Here is a 16285-nt window from a genome sequence, read left to right on the forward strand (position 1 = left end):
AGGAGTCGGTGGTGTTGATTCGAATGCTGAGAAGACTTTCCGAATGAGAAAAAAAATAACGTTAAATAGTTCACTATCTAATAACAAGGGAAAAGTGAGAGAGTGTATGGTAATCCGTACGAAAAAAAGTAAAATCTGCGCATTTCCACCTTTTTTTCTCCTCCTAAATTTGAATTTTTCAAGTCAACTCAGATGAAGTGATTTTCAGCAGCCCACATTCGAATACAGTTCGCTGTTTTCCTCCAACGAATACAAATCAAGTTGTGAGCTCATCTTGTTAGCCGTCAAAGAATTTAAATCTACTAATATTTCATCCCTGGGAAAGTATTAAGCGTATTCGAGTTTCGTTCGCTCGTGGTAAAGACACGAGCTTTATCGAAGGTGTCAAGAACTTCCTAATATATTCTCGCACTTAAGTTCTTCGGCGAAAAGATTACGACTGATGAATCGTAATGCATACGCTTACAAGTTACCGATATTCAATGAATATTGAATTGAACGAGGATAATTTATCCTACAGTTTTACCATGCCTTTGGATGACACTTACTCAATTCAGATAATGACTCACCCTTATTTTTAATGATAATGGTGGTCATTCTTTCTTAAGAGTTTTAAATGTGTGCGCATTTACAAAGAATAAGCCAAGTAACTCAGGGAATTCATTGTAATTAGATATATTTCGCTTAAATATATCCAAATGTTGTAAAAGATAATAATTAGTAGAATTTCAGATATCCAAGCCGCAGCTTTTTTCCGCGTTCATATCCAAGTAAACATTTATGACTGTGCCAAGGAAAAACTACCACGCCAGTGATAGTATTATAAGTTCCCGATTTTACTGATTGTTTATTTTCTTAATCAATTTATCGTCTTGTCTCTCAGTCTCGATTTTCTCAATACTAATACCCAACCGAATTTTTTATTTTTTTTTAAAAATATTTTAAAATGAAAATTTAAAATATGTTCTTGTTTTTTACCTCGTGTTTGGCTCAATTTTCTTATTTTGAAGCCTTCCTACGACGATAGTTTGAAAATTACTGTTCAAAAATTTAGTTTTCAACTGTTACCTTTAGCTGCGACATTTTTTTATTTAAATATGAATGAAGTATTAAAACGTTAAATGGGAAAGAGCAACGATATTTTGGGTAAGTGGCTCCAAAATTGGACCGAGTTCATCAGAGAGGAACCAACCCACATTAAGTTGAAACTGAATGAGAAGAAGAGGTTGAAAGTTTTATTCCTGCATAAGGCTCAATTTAGAAAATAAACTTTAACACGGACTTTTTTTCTCGACTTTTAGCTTTTGGCAGGGGAATATATGAGACTAGCAGGGTGTCTACAAGTCCGGAATTTCCGGAAAGTCCGGAAATAGTACTGATTTTTTAAGGGCGGTCCGGAAGTACTGAAAAAGTGCGGAAATTCCGCGAAAGGGTCCGGATTTTTTTTAATTTTTTGTCATTTTTGTCGCAATTTCAGATTTTTGAAATTTTTCGAATTTCGTCAAATGGAGGTGCTGAAAAAGTACGGAATTTTTCTGTCGGAGGAGGTACTGAATTTCTTGATGAGGCACTGAAAAAGCACTGTAAAAGTACTTATTTTTGATCAGCCTGTTTTAGTAGACACCCTGGACTAGTGGACTCAAAAACTTTCCACCACTATTAACACAGACTACTTTTTTTTCTCGACTTTGAGCTTTTGGCAGGGGAATATGTGAGACTAATGGGCTCAAAAACATTCTTAACTCAATTTTTCCGAAAATGTGGGTTGGTTCCTTTCTGACGATCTCGGTCCAATTTGTGGATCCATTCTCATTTTGTGGCCGTACATCCGCTAGATGTTGGCTCTTCCTCTCCGTGCATCTTTGAACTTCTCACTCGCCTGTGGTTACTTTGTTCCTTGGATGAAGAGAGGTGTTGAAAACGTACTTTGGGAGCTCGCGCTAGACTCAAATTGTGCGAACTTTCACCTTTCTAGCGCTTTTAGCGGAGGCGCTTCGCCGGCCTCAAAGGGGGCCGACGGCCGCTCCGCGCCGCGCCGGTGTGTCGCGTGGGAACGCATGCCAGAGCCACGTGTGGTAATCTTTGCCAGACTTGCGCGGCATTTTTACAGTTCTCTTAAATTCAGTCCTTGATGCTTCTATTCTCGTTCTAAAGAGAGCATAAAACCGTTTCACAATGAGTGTCCCATGTCCCCACGACGACGCCTACCTTCCGTTCCAAACTCCGCGCCCCCCCTTCCCCCCCTGCCCCGCCCCCTCCGACGTGCATTTTTGTTCTCTCCTTTTTATGTCTCGAGTAACTTCTTTTTTCGTAAGTTGATGTCATTTCCGCGTTCACCCGTGTCTTGCACGCGACTCTTACCCTCCCTCATTTATTCGCTGTTTTCTAGCACCCCCGCGAAGTTTGTATCGCCATCTCCTCCCCCTAGCGGATTTCGTCGCTGTTTCCCACGTGTCGTGAGGCAGATTATTCTCTTTATTTCCTCCGTCTTAGACTTAAAGACGTTCCCTACGTTTTCTGCAGAGATTTCTTTCAAATTGCCGTACTAATTGCCGCCAATTCAAGTGCAGGAATTTTAATTAACCGAAGAGTTCTCAGAGATGCCAATGAATGCAATTGCTTTACGGTGTGGCTTCTAAAGAGTCACATCTTGTCGTTTTCCAAACGAGAGAACGGAACTCTATTCTGAAGCAGCAAAATTTGCTCAAAACATGCAGTTTTAAGGCCAAAATATGAGAGTGCTTGTGAAAGCAGAGATGCATTTCTTGTGAAAGCAGAGATGCATTACTTGTGAAAGCAGAGATGCATTTCTTGGTTGCGGTGTCTCAGGATTCTCGATAACGTTTCATTCACCAAGATTGAAGCAAATCCATGAAATCCGTTCAAACTTCTACTGATTTTTTTTTTATTATTTTACAATTCTGATCACTAAAAATTCCAGAAAATTCTCCCAATAGTTTCCTCTCTTAAATATAAATTAGCAGTGAAAATTCTAACCGCGCAACCGAGAAATGTCCTCTCTGCACCCAACATCTCAATTCCTGTCGTCCCAAAGTTTGCTAATTTTTGCGTTTATCACAAGAACAATCGATACAATTTTCAGTCAGAGGTGTCCCACAGATTCTTGGTAAGCATAGAGTTTGTGAGGGAAACATCACAACCGTGAAATCTATATAGTTACGTTCTTTCGTCTGGAATGGAACATTTATCAGCTTTCGAAGATTATTTTTCCAATGTCGCATCACGTCATCATATGTTTAATTGACCGAGACATTTTATCCACGTGTTATTATGAAGACGTGCTTGACGAATCTGGCATAAAAATGTCTACCTTTTCTTTTCGTCGAGCTGTTGGCAATACTGTATGCCATAGTTAGTAGTTGTCACACTAACTTTCTCAGTCGTTGCTGCTCATGCGTTCAGTTTAATCGATTGGCAGCCATGCCAACTAAATCATTGTCCGTTCTACTGTTTTCAATCGCATTGTCTTCAGTAGTCATAAGAAAGTGACATATCTCCTTTTTATTTTGCCGAGCGCAGGATCTACCGGATTTGGCACGATTTGATGTTACGTATCAAATTTTTATTTATTTTACAGAGTTATCTTTTATTGTGTGTTTCTCTCAACAATTTGCGAACGCATGTAAGAAATATTTAGATCATTTTCTCAGTAATAATAATTTAAATTTTCTTGTTTGATTTCAGGTAAGATACACTGAATTTCATATGATACCTCAAATCCTGCATGAGACTTTTGCCTCTCGAATACCAAGGTAAGATTCAGTTCTAATGCCTCTCACGGAATCTTGATGAGAATCAATATTTGGAGAATTTTCAGGTGTTTGAAATTTGACGAATTTCATATCTAAGTCAAATCTATTGGTAATTGAATTGAACACGAGGATACCTTTGGCTCAAAAGTTGAACAATTATTGGAGCAGCTATAATAAAATGATCTAATCTGCTAAAATGTACGCGTTTAAATGGGAAATGCCGCCAGATGACGTCACCATGCGGTACATTTTCTCACTTTTGAACCTATTTTTATACTATTTTCCACACCAAAACAAAGTTATGAAAAATACTGCAAAATCAGCTCTTAAAGCACCCTAAGATGACGCAAAGAAGAATTTCCGTGCAAATTCTCCCAAGTTGATGGAAGTCTAGCCTGTCTAAGGTAGCTCTCCGTAAGATTAGCTTGCAAAGAAATTTACCCCATTTTGCAATTAGAGTCCCCTTATACTGAGAGTTGAGACAACGCGACTTGTTGATTTCATAAACGGAAATGAAGATTACACAAATCGGACGTTTGCTGTAATCTTTGATCAACCCATTTCCGAATTCCTGTCTCCATTCCCACTTTCGTTTCATTTGTTCCTTGCCGTACCTCTTATTTCCCGGTCCATTCCAGTTTATAATCTTTGCAATTGGTGAAACTGTAATCTTTATTCCCGTTTGTGACACTGTGAAGTCCTAAAATACGGAAACCAATCAGAAATGGATTCGCATTGTCTTAACTCTCAGTAAAGGGACTCAAGTCTAAAGTAGTTATCCGTAAAGTATGATTTGCCTGCAGGGTAATAATTTACCCGATTTCGCAACGAAACTTGGCAACGAAGCAAGGCGTCAGTCAGCGATCGAGGTGCGTGTATACCCAGCCCCGTCATTCACGACAAAGATATTGTAGATACGCCGAGCTAATAAGAGGAAAAAATTGATTGTAGGCGAACACTGTGTAGGGCGGGTTTTTTCTTCATCGGAGGCCCCGCGGAATTCGGCCGTGGGCCGTTTCGACGAGTGGGGGCAAACGGACGGCCAAGGAGCAAGTTCAATTAAACACTTTGTAAATACTTGAAACGCAAGCGTTGTGAGCCCGGTTTGAAAGGGTCAACAGAATCCACGAGTTCATTCATGCTCCGCAGCGCGTTTTTATCAATGAACCGCGAAACGTTCGCGATCGACGATCATCGTTCGTTCGGCCGTGCCAAGGCAAAACGCCGTATGAGCATTCCCGTCTTGCCAAATCTCTTCTGAATGAATTCGGATTTTCTCGATAACTTGTGTGTTTTCCCCCCAGCTAGAGTCCCTTCATACTGAGAGTCAAGACAACCCTCCTCATGGAGTCACAAATGGGAATAAAGATTACACAAATTGACAGTTTTTCGTAATCTTTGATCGGCTCATTCTCAAATTCCTTTCTCCGTTCCTTCTCTCATTCCGTTTGTTCCTTGTCCAACCCGTTATTCCCCGGTCCATTCTACATTATAATCTTTGCAATCGATGAAAATGTAATCTTTATTCCCGTTTGTGACACTGTGGAGGCTTAAAATACGGTAACCAATCAGACATGGATTCACATTGTCTTGTCAATATGTCAGTATGAAGGGACTCTACCCCCAGCAGGCCGATTATTGAAATTGATAGACAAAGCTATAGACAAAGAATACTAAAGCGATATGGAGGGATCCTAGGTGGGAACGGAGGTTGCAATAGACAAAGGAGGTAGGAAACAGACTAACTAAATGAAACCCACGAGAGGCCTTGTAGTTAGTCCATCATTTTATCTCTTAGCCTACAGGAACCATACCCATTTCAACCAATAGGATCGCTTCATACTCCCTATGTCTCCTTAGTCTATCGCTTCGTCTTTCAATTTCAATAATCAGCCTGCTGGAATTTTAAGGGAATTTTACCAGAAATTCACTCCAGCGTATCCGGAAATATCGAGTTTAATAAATATCGGTAAGTTTTCTCGAATATAAATATTTGATCGAGAGAAATTTGGCAACGTTCGAATGTTCATACGGTGCGTCTCCTATGCACGGCAGTATTCGTCTTTCGCGAGCCTCGACAGTGTGCGGCATGCGGCGTTACCCATTAGTTTTGCGAGCGTTAAATAATTACTCTACGTATTTACGATCCGAGCTGCCGCTTTTAAGCGGATAAGTTCAATTGTATCCCGAGCTTATAAAATGTATTTTTCATGTTGAATCAATCATACAAGGGAAAGTTAAAAACAAAATTTCCGCAATTTTTTGAGGGATGTATATGTCGCAGGCCATTCGCAATCGCCGGCAATTTACAAGCTGGTGGTGGATAAATATAGGAAATCATAAAATTCAAAAATAAAAGAACGAGAATAGAGTGCTGATTATGTTGCCTGTAATGTGAATAGACACATTTACATCCTGAAAAACATGGCAGGAATATGCACACTTAGAAGAGCGTGTAGTAAACTCTGTGACATTAGTTGGATTGAGATCGGACAGGCAACTAAACTAACATCGTGACAAAACGTAGAGTATCACAAAAAATGAAGGCGCTTCAAGCCGAGCTCATACTTTTGAAGACCATAACCCTCAAAAATTGCATTATGCCGATGCGCATCATTGCGATTTATTGAAACAACGTGTGAACCGCTTGCAAATTGCCGGCGATTGCTAATTTCCTGCGACATATACAGTATTGAAGGGATGATAAAAAGCTGGAACAACGTGCAAAAGTTAAGGGATGACGAGAAGGGATGCATTTTCTAGAGGTACTATTTATTTATTTTATTTTTCAATTACTTTCCTTTTAAAACATTTTTTTTACCTAATTTATTGTTTAGGATCACTGAAAGTGGACGAGAGGAATAGGAAAGAATGTAAAGGAATTGTGAGTATTCCCTAGCACCATGCAGAAGAATCTTAAAAATGTTACAGGAAAAAGTGCTTCTGATTGAATCGGATTTATGTTTAAATCGAGAGCCACGCCTCTTAATTTAAGTTTTGATGCAAGCAAAAGTCTAGACTAAAGGTCAAATTGACTTTTTTACCTAGTGATGTATACGTAACAATCACTTCACCTTACACACACCTTCTAACGTAGATCATAATTTATTCCTCCATAATAAAGAAAATATTCAACATAAAAGAAAGATAGCTGAGTGTGACTCAGGGCCGGATTTACCTACTTGCCGCCCATGGGCCGCTAGTATTTTTCCGCCCTCTTCTCATTCGTTTTGAAACATCAATGAAAACCATCAAATGAACGTGCTAGCGGGGGAGGGGTGCATAAGACGCGTTTACTAGTGTTGAACACATTTTTTGGGAAAGCCCTGTCAACACTACTAGCAAAAGTTCACTGAACTTTGTGCGAAAGTTAAGTTTCGTAAACCTATCTCTGTGTGGACAAGGCCTTCCATTCATAAAAAATGAACGAAACAATTATGAAGGAACAAACATAAATGTGGATTAATGATTTTAATTTCCGCCGCCGCGCCTCGCAGACCGCACTGTGTTTGACGCAATGCGTGAAGTATTCACGCAGTCTTCTAGGCGCTATGCGTCTCCCGCTGATCGCACTGTGTTTGCCGCAATGCGTGAGGTATTCATGCATTCTTGTAGGCGCTATCCGTTTCACGCTGTCCGCAATGACCGCACCGTGTTTGTTGTAATGCGTGAAGTATTCGTGCAGTCTTGTAGGCGCTAATATGTGTTACCTGCCGATCGCCGCGCCGAGGGCTTCTCCTTTTCATCTCAAGTCCTCGTCATCATTTCTCTATAGGTAAGTCGCGCCGTTCCAGGCAAAATTGCGTGTTTGGTTTCTCTCTTAACTCGACTAATTAAAGGTGCTGCCTCTTGTATCACTGAGAGACGACACAAGGAGAAATTACTATACTCTCAGAAAATTAGAGATTTTGTCGCCTTTTTTCGTTTGTATTTTTTTTTTTCTAAATCCGATTTTTTTTTATACCTACATTTAAAAAAATTGCAAAATTTGCCGCCCCCTATAGATTTGCCGCCATGGGCCGCGGCCCATGTGGCCACCCCTTTAATCCGGCCCTGGTGTGACTACAGTAAGTCTTTGAAATAAATAGTGTCGTAACAATTTTCATAGCATTTTCTCACATCAGATTTCTTTCTGCTTTTTACTTCCCTTTTTTCCGATGCGCAAAGACCATCTCATAATTATTTAACCTCATATTTTCCGGTTCGGATCCCTGTGATGTTCTAAAAGAGAATGCATTAGCGGAGTCATGGCGCGGCGCCGACCTGGCCTTACGGGACGTGCAATTTACTGCAGCCTTCCCGGACGAAAACATGCATCGGCATTCTCGTTGCACGGTGCATCCGAATATTAGTGCGAGCACGGAGGCCTAGCGTCGCGCCGCGCTCCGTCGTAAAAAAATACGTCCGTCATTTCTCACACATTTCGACGATTGGCATTTTGGCATGTGAGCCGTGTAGTCTATGTCTGCCTCGTCATATAGCCGTCAACTCATTTTCCGGCTTTGAGGTGTATCCATTCAGCCCGTACACCGATGCCGGACGAGTAATCTCTTCAATCTCGATCTTATCGTAGTTAGAAAGACTAATTCCATTGGTCAGTTGTACTGCGGTGTCTATACTACTTCTGCTTGAAACGAATAAGACTCGATTAATTTCCATTTTTGGAAACTATAAAATTCCAAAAAAAAAAGTCGCTTGGATCTAGAGTCCAGTTTCTTAAAAACATTGACAAGAAAAAATACTCTTGATTCAATCGGACTTTTTGCTTGAATCAAAATAAGGAAATCCGCCTAAATCAGGAGGCTCGGCTCTTCGATTCAAGGAAAAATGGGATTGGATCAAGAGTATTTTTATTGTCAATTTTATTAAGAGTCTCGACTCTAGATCCAAGCGATTTTTTTCCCAGTGATAGTCTCAGAAACGAATTTTTTAGTAAATGAAGACAGCGCTCATGTTGATATCTTTTACAAGTAGTAGCATCGCAGATATCCGCATACGTTGAAGATCGTTCACGTTAGGTTAGGTTACGTAGGTTACGTAGGTAGACGTAAGGCCATGATTTGGTACTAATCTTTAAATGTCTTGCCGTAGTTTTGAGAAAAAGTAGGCTCTCTTAGTTTATGTAGCCTCCAAGTGGTTTTGTGAAAATCTTACAGTATGGATTTATCCAAATAATTCTACGTGAACAGGGTCTCAAGTATATAGTTTTCTCTGTAGATTCTTGAATTCTGGAAATTCACCAATTCCTTGACTTGCTGAACAGATTTTTTGCTGAAAAATATGTGTTCTAAAGATTTTTAAAAACAGATTACAGTATGGTTGCATCGAACCATCTCATAAAATCCCCAGTCGTGTATCAGAAGAACCCGAGTAAGAAGGAATAATCGTCTCTCACCCAACACGGATGGAGACATCGACAAGAGGGTAAAGGCGGCAGCGCTGTAGTTTTACTACACCGTATTTTCGAATGTTACGTTCTTTTGTTTTTGTGAAATTCGCGTACCCCCGCGGCGAATCTAGGTCGCGTGGTCCAGTTCGGTTGGGTTTCCATCGGAGCATCGGAGATTTGAGCCGGGCCAAATTAATGAGGGTCAAAAGGCCGCGGTCGACCGGGGCTTCGCGCCAAATTCACCTGAATCGCAACAACTGCAACTCGTCTCCTCGCCTGTCGTCCGTCCCTCACTTTTTTCGCTTAATTCGTCCCGCAAATTGCAAACCCCTCTTCGATCTATCGCGGGGACGTAGTACTCTACGAGGCCCTGCGTTGCTGTGAATCTGCACCAATGTTTTCTTGTAAAAAATTAAATTTCCCAGTCGCCGGCCAGGTTGGCCTAGTGGTCAGCGCGTCTGACTCTAGGTCAATAGGTCCCGGGTTCGAATCCCAGTGGTGGCGTCTAATTTTCACGGAATTGACGAGTAGACCTGCTGAAACAGATTCTCCTCGGCCCTAATCCCTGAAAATTAGAAAAAAGCCTGGAGCATGGAGCCTGATGTCTACGGACACTAAACATTGTCTAAAGTTGGCTGAAGGTGCAATAGACACGAAGCCATTAAACCAGCAGAAAAAAAAAAAAAAAAAAAAAAAAAAAAAAAAATTCCCAGTTAAATTTGGCCATAGCTGATGAGGCTTGGTTCCTTTCTGCTTAACGCTGTCCAAGTTCTCCTAGGAGTAGCATTCATAAATTGCGCAACGTACTTTTTCGGAATTTCTGACCTTCTCTCCCCCGTTTTAGCGCTTCGTATGGAACCATGGAACCTTTCTTTTTGTACGTAACGTTTTACGGACTCCCTTCTTAAGATCCCAAAAATCGTAGGAAACTTTTAAGTATATAGATGAATTAAATTTGAAATATTTTTAATGATAGCGCGACATAACGTCGAAGAAATGAGGATGATCTTGGAGTGTGTATGTTATTTTTACCAATAGAGAGGGTTACGTAACGCTGGCACTGACCCCTCTCGACAGCAGCGTAACGCATGCTCAATGCTCATAGCCCCTTCCCTAGAACGTTAAGTAACGGGTCATTTGCGCTAGTCGCTTAATTGTGTTTTGATGCTTGATTCTTGTAGATTAGCTGAAAATATTAAGATCTGTCCAAACCGCAACGTCCCAAGTTCAATATTAACCGAGATAGCTCCCTTTGAAAAGTTGGGTTTTTGACGTCATGCACCGCGGTAGTGACAATCTTGGTTCCTTCCACCTTGCTTTCATCCCCGTTTCACGTAGAGTAACCAGTGCTAATGTGTGTCTCCCTGATGATGAAACCAAGGTGGAAGAAACCAAGGATGTCACCACCGCGGTGGATGACGTCAAAAACTCGACTTTTCAGGGGACGATACCCGGTTGATATTGAACGTAAAAAGATGCGGATTGGACATATCGTAATATTTTTATGTAATCTACTAGAATCAAGCATCAAAACACGATTCTGTGACCAGCACAACTGACCCATGAAGAACGTTCTCTTACAGGAATTTCCAGCAGTCGAGCTAATCAATTGTCCATTTTTTATTCGAGCGTCACAACCGAAAATTTATCGCACTAAATCATGTTTGAAATCCGGTAAATGCGTTCGTTGGGGATTTAACATCTCTGTTGCAGGCATGGTCGCATGGCACATAAGTACAAGGCGGTCGAAGCCAACTCGGTCAGCGACCAATCGCAGCTCCTTTGACACAAGGGCGTATCTCAATTTCCATTTGAGCCCTGTCCTCCGTATAACTCTATAGCTTCCAGGGCTCACACGGAAATTGAGATACGTCAGAGGAGCGACCAATGACGCGGACGCTCGAACACGCAGTCTTCATTTTAGTCCTAATTTTCCCATTTTTCTGTTTTATTTTTATAATTTTTCACCGCCCGACGCCCGCTGCGTGACGGATTTACCAAATATCTTTCTAAGTTATTTACGATGGCAGATGCACCGAAACGTCACGCGGATCTTTAAGTGTAAGTAGACTTGCTAACGCTTTTAAAGCGTGTACATTTGCCTACCGTTAATCTGTTCTCGTCACACTCCCCCCTCCACCCTTCGCAAACTCTTCTCCCCATATTTTACCGCATTATTTTCCTCGTTTCCCCCTTTATTCTCTGCTGAACCCCAACTTCTTTATTTTCTGCGTTCTCGCTCTCCACGCCAAAACACTCTAGCAAAAGTGAGCAGACTTTTTTTTTTACAGAAAAGAGAGTTCTGGAACTTTTGATTACTGCCAGTAAATTCGCAAAAGTTGATGAGTTGATTTTTTCCCTTCTTTTTCTCTCGTTTTTTTGTGACCAAACGTTATTGCCCTGCTAGGGCACTAATTTCCACCATTTTTTTCGTTTTTTTTATGGTGGAGTAATATTTTTTGCTGGCACAAATAAATAGGATCTTCGTCGGTAACTTAGCCACGATTAATAATGCAGCGATAATACGCAAAAGTTCTGGAGGAAATACTACTATGCACTGACGCGGGCGATGAGGTCCTGCATCGTTTTTTTCGAACAACGTGAGATTTAAGTGGGGTCTTTCATGGGAATTCCCGCTTAAAAACTACTTTCCCAAAAACTTTGACTGAAAAATTCACTTTATGTGCGTCCGTACACGGTGGTTACAGCATCTAAAATCCAAAACTAATTACCCTCCTCTTTCTGATCTAAATACCAAACTTCCAAAATTTTCTCATCAAATCCCTCCCTTTTTTAAACGACTTTATATCCAAATTTAATTTATTTTTTTTTCTTTGTCCTTTCTTTCAATTTTTAGTACCTCTCTTTTTGTGATCTCTGCTCCAGGTGTTAATGGCCTAGCTTTGCTAAAACCCCTTAAATGTATAAAACAACAACAACGACAACAGTAACAGCACACTTTGAAGCTCAGTCGGGAACCTCCCTGGATTACTTTCCCAATAATTCTACTTAAGTTTTCCTTTCAAATTTTCGACACTTACCTGACTTTCCCCGGAAATTTTGATCGCTAAATGCGACTGACCCGTCCGTTGTCGTGTAAGTCGACCAGCGTTGATACACACATCATTAATCTTGCTAAATATTTGTAAAAAAATATTTTTTCTCATTAATATGTTTGCTCGTGGGTGGAAGCCTGACACTTAGGTTGATCAATTAGTCATTCACTTTGCAAATCACTTTTTAAATCCGAAACTTTGCTTCGGATGTAGGTTCAGTCCTCCCAGCGGGACGTCACGGTTTTGGGCGATATTCCCGGACGTGCGATACACGCCGACGAGGCCCCTGCGGTCGCTGCTCGAATGATGCGCCAACATTTTGATTCGAATAAATTAAGCGTCGCACGGTGGATCGAGTCAATAGGAGAGGTCGGACAAAGTGTGGAAACTTTAAACGCTTATAACTCCGTTAATACAAGATTTGGATGTTCCAAAGTGGTTTCATTGGTTTTCTCGTGAAATTTTCTTCAAGAAGCACCCCTTGGAATTTAAAATGTAACAATGTAAACATCAAAATTTGCAGTTTTACTTAAAAATTTCATGTCCGACCACTCTAATTGACTCGATAAACTGTGCGTCGCTTGGAACTGCAACATTGTATGCTTTGCCCATGTTCGCGGGTAAATTACCCGGAATGAATGGGTCACTCGGATTCTCCTCTCGCACCTCGTATATATTCTACAGCAGTGGGGTGCGGTGCAGTGCGATATATCGATTAATCTGCCGTTTAAACCTATGGGAATGGATCGATAATCAGGGTGTTTGCAAGGAATGCGTTCATAATCGATTCTTTACCATAGCTTCAATGGGGAAATATCGATCATTGATCATTCACGCTTCACCACTGTTTCATAGCCGCCTTGATATCTCGCATATTCTACAGAGGGTGGTGAGTCGTTTCATTATTTTCCTCCTGCGGACTTTTTATAAAAAATTTCATTTCGCCTCTCCATCAGCGACGCCAAACTGAGGCACTTTTCATTTTGTCACCAACCACCGGATGTACCATCATGAATTCGAAGGTCAAAAATTTCCAGATCAATGCCCTTTTAACCTCTATTCTAAAAATTGCAAAAGACTGCCGAACTTATGAAGTTTGTTTTCCTCCCCATGCTCAGAGGTTACGATTTGGGAGTGGCTAGGGCATTGGTTCACCACCGACGTGATCCAGGTTCGGTCTTGGCGGCTGGAGTCTAATTTTTAATGAGGTCATAGATTTTTAACACTAAGCTTTTGGGCGATGTGACACAGGGAAAATTAGCGCACGAAAAATCAACCAACAGAATGTGTTACTTCGTGTTTTACTTCTCATATTAACAGAAGATTTTGGTTACTTTTTCTTACCCTGCCGCGCTAGGGAAAATCTCCGTATCAGCATTCAGACGTTGCCAAAGTTCCTCTCAGAAAATATCTATTCTTGAAGAAACTTATGAATATTTTTCCATCAAATTTTTATTTTTCGATCAAATTACGAACAAAATTCCCTGAAAAACCGGAGTAAAAACGCTCGCAAACTTTTCCGAAAATTCTTGATTTATTTAAGAAAATTTGGCAACGTCTGAAGACTCATACGCCGTTCTTTCTTAGCACGGCAGTACGGTGCACCCGATCCTGTTATCCGATAGGGTTAACTCACACTCTTGCATTAAAGAAATATGAACATTTCTCCTTGATATTTTCAGGAACTTTAGGAGAAATTGCGAACAAAATTATCTGAAAAATTGGAAGACGAAATTTCAAAATTTTCCGAGGATATTCGTGTTTTATCAAAGAAAATTTGGCAACGTCTGAAGGCTCATAAGGCGTTCCTCCTTAGCACGGCAGCACTATGCACCTGAGTCTGTCATCCGATAGGGTTAACTCACACTCTTGCATTAAAGAACGCTGCACCGACTTAAGTTTTATAGCAGTTGCAACTTGCAACGGTATGGTAATTCAGCCGACGTTACAGTTGCTTCAACGAGCGGCGACCAGTGTGGCGGAGAGCCGCAGCGTCAGGTTTACAGTTAACCGTTGAGCGATGGGTGTTGGTTGCTGTTGACCAGCTTTTTCACTGATCCGCTGATTCGACTGCAGCACGACCAGCCCGGCCAGCAACTGGTCTAACCTCAGTTTTGTTGTGCCGCTCGCTCCATGCGCACCTGTGTTCATCCGTACGCGTTGAGACTTGCGTGTAGTTCGCGCTCACTGGAATTACGATCTATGCCCACGCTTGTGCTAAGGATTAGTGTATTTTCTGTGACAATTTTTTCAATTGTGGCACTAGTTTTTCAATTTTTTTTCCACTACAAAATGTGTTGGATGGATCTTAAATTTTTTTCGCTCGAAGCTTAGTGTTTCGTACCCTGTGACTAACGCGAACTTAATTTATCTGTGAAATAGTTTTTCCTCCCAAATTTTTCGTGTACTTACTTTTGTAACGACTTTTTTTGTCGCGTGTGCTGACTGGATTTATAGTTTTCTTTGATTCGTCTGATGGAGGTAATTTCTGATTTTTGTTTATTTACACGCTGTGCATGTTTTTAGGGAGCTTTGACACTTGTTACACAGGATTTATTAGGCTTGTGCTGGAACGCGCTGAGCATGGATTTATCAAATTAGCTTTTGAGAAAGTATTTTTGGAGTGAACATTTTTTAACCTACTTTGTCACCCACGGTCTACAGAGTAACTGACGGAGCGCGATTAAAAGAATGTGCTGGTCATGGTCTGGTTTTTAAGCCAAATTGCTGAACGTTTTATAATTTTTGTCAATTTGTTTATCAATCGTTTACTCCTAACATATACTTACAATATACTGTTCTGAAGACGCATACCGGTACGCCTAAGTATACGAGTAAAAATAACGCTAAACTGCGAAAAATTTCAACAATTCCGAGATGCATTCTCCTTCAGCGCTACAGTTTACCGCATAAGCACCTTGTATGCACAATTGCGGACCAAGAGTCTGCCCCCTCAAAAATACTTTTTTTTTTAAATTTAATAAAATATTTGTTCACGGGAAAGTGAAAAGACACCAGGAACTTTTTCTTCAACTAAATGATAACTACGCTCAATTGCAACATGACAAGTAACTTAAAAGATTTCGACGAAAGGATGGGGTCAGTATAACTTTCTTCTCAAAATTAATAAAAAAATTCAAATCGGCACGCATACAATTGACAAGAATTATAAGAACGAAAACCGGCATCACAAAAATAAAATTAAGGAAACGATTATAGGACCTAAAACGAAAAAAGGAGTAAAAAACTCCCTGTACGCATAAAAAAATCCTTATAAGTGTTCAACCTCAAAGCGTGTTTTAAACCTCAAAAGCGTTTATAATAATTTTTTAATTAATTGCGTCGAAACTAAGAAATAACACTGCTCATTGAGTGCCTTCCTCTAACACGAAAAGCAAGACTTCCTCAATAAATAATGTCCCAGCCGGCGATTGCACCACGGCGCTGGGATGCCACTATTCGTGCTCTATGGTTGTCCGTGTTGCATATACATTCATTTGAAGGCGCTCCAACTTTTCATGCGGTCATGCCCTATAATGATGAGTGAAGCGCGCCTTTTTTGTTCCCGAGATGTTGCACGCTCGAGCAAGGAATGTAAAAGTGAAGGGATCAGCTCCCCTCGATTTATTATTAGCTTATTTGGTTGCTTTTTTCCACTTACCCAAAACGACCCGAAAGTTCACAGCCCAGTCTCAGGCGTAAAAATGCTCTTTGTCCGCACGAAATGAATAGACTATTAAAAAGTATCAGAGTTACACCTCCTCAATACCTGTTTTTGTATATACATTTCATAGAGCCATTTCGAGAAAACGTTGAACGTATCGAAAACCTCAAAAATTAACTCAGAAATGAAAAATCAGATGTCTATTACATACATTATATTCTACGGATGCACACTTGTCACTCCCAAAGAAACCAAAATTAACGTGAGTCAAATTGGCCATTTCACAACCCTCTCCGCACCAGGTAATTGAGCAGTGTTTAATTTAACAAAATTGTTCCCTCCCCTAATTTGCGGAACTTCTCGAGGAAAATTCACCCTACAGAAAAACTCAAAACGTACAAAA

The 16285-nt window shown here is 40.6% G+C and overlaps 1 protein-coding gene across 3 annotated transcripts in view; it reads left to right on the top strand.

Moving 5' to 3' along the window:
* LOC109040804 (Myocardin-related transcription factor) overlaps positions 1–16285 on the top strand; it is a 158972-nt gene that overhangs the window by 67249 nt on the left and 75438 nt on the right. The window contains exon 1 of one of the 3 annotated variants that reach the window (XM_019056877.2): positions 13893–14699. The exons of the other annotated variants lie outside the window; for them this stretch is intronic. The gene's annotated coding sequence lies outside the window, so the exon portion shown is untranslated. Of the gene's footprint in view, positions 1–13892; positions 14700–16285 lie in introns of those variants that run through there. 3 annotated transcript variants of the gene reach the window in all.

This window comes from Bemisia tabaci, chromosome 5 (assembly GCF_918797505.1).
Source record: "Bemisia tabaci chromosome 5, PGI_BMITA_v3".
Taxonomy (NCBI): Eukaryota; Metazoa; Arthropoda; class Insecta; order Hemiptera; family Aleyrodidae; genus Bemisia; species Bemisia tabaci.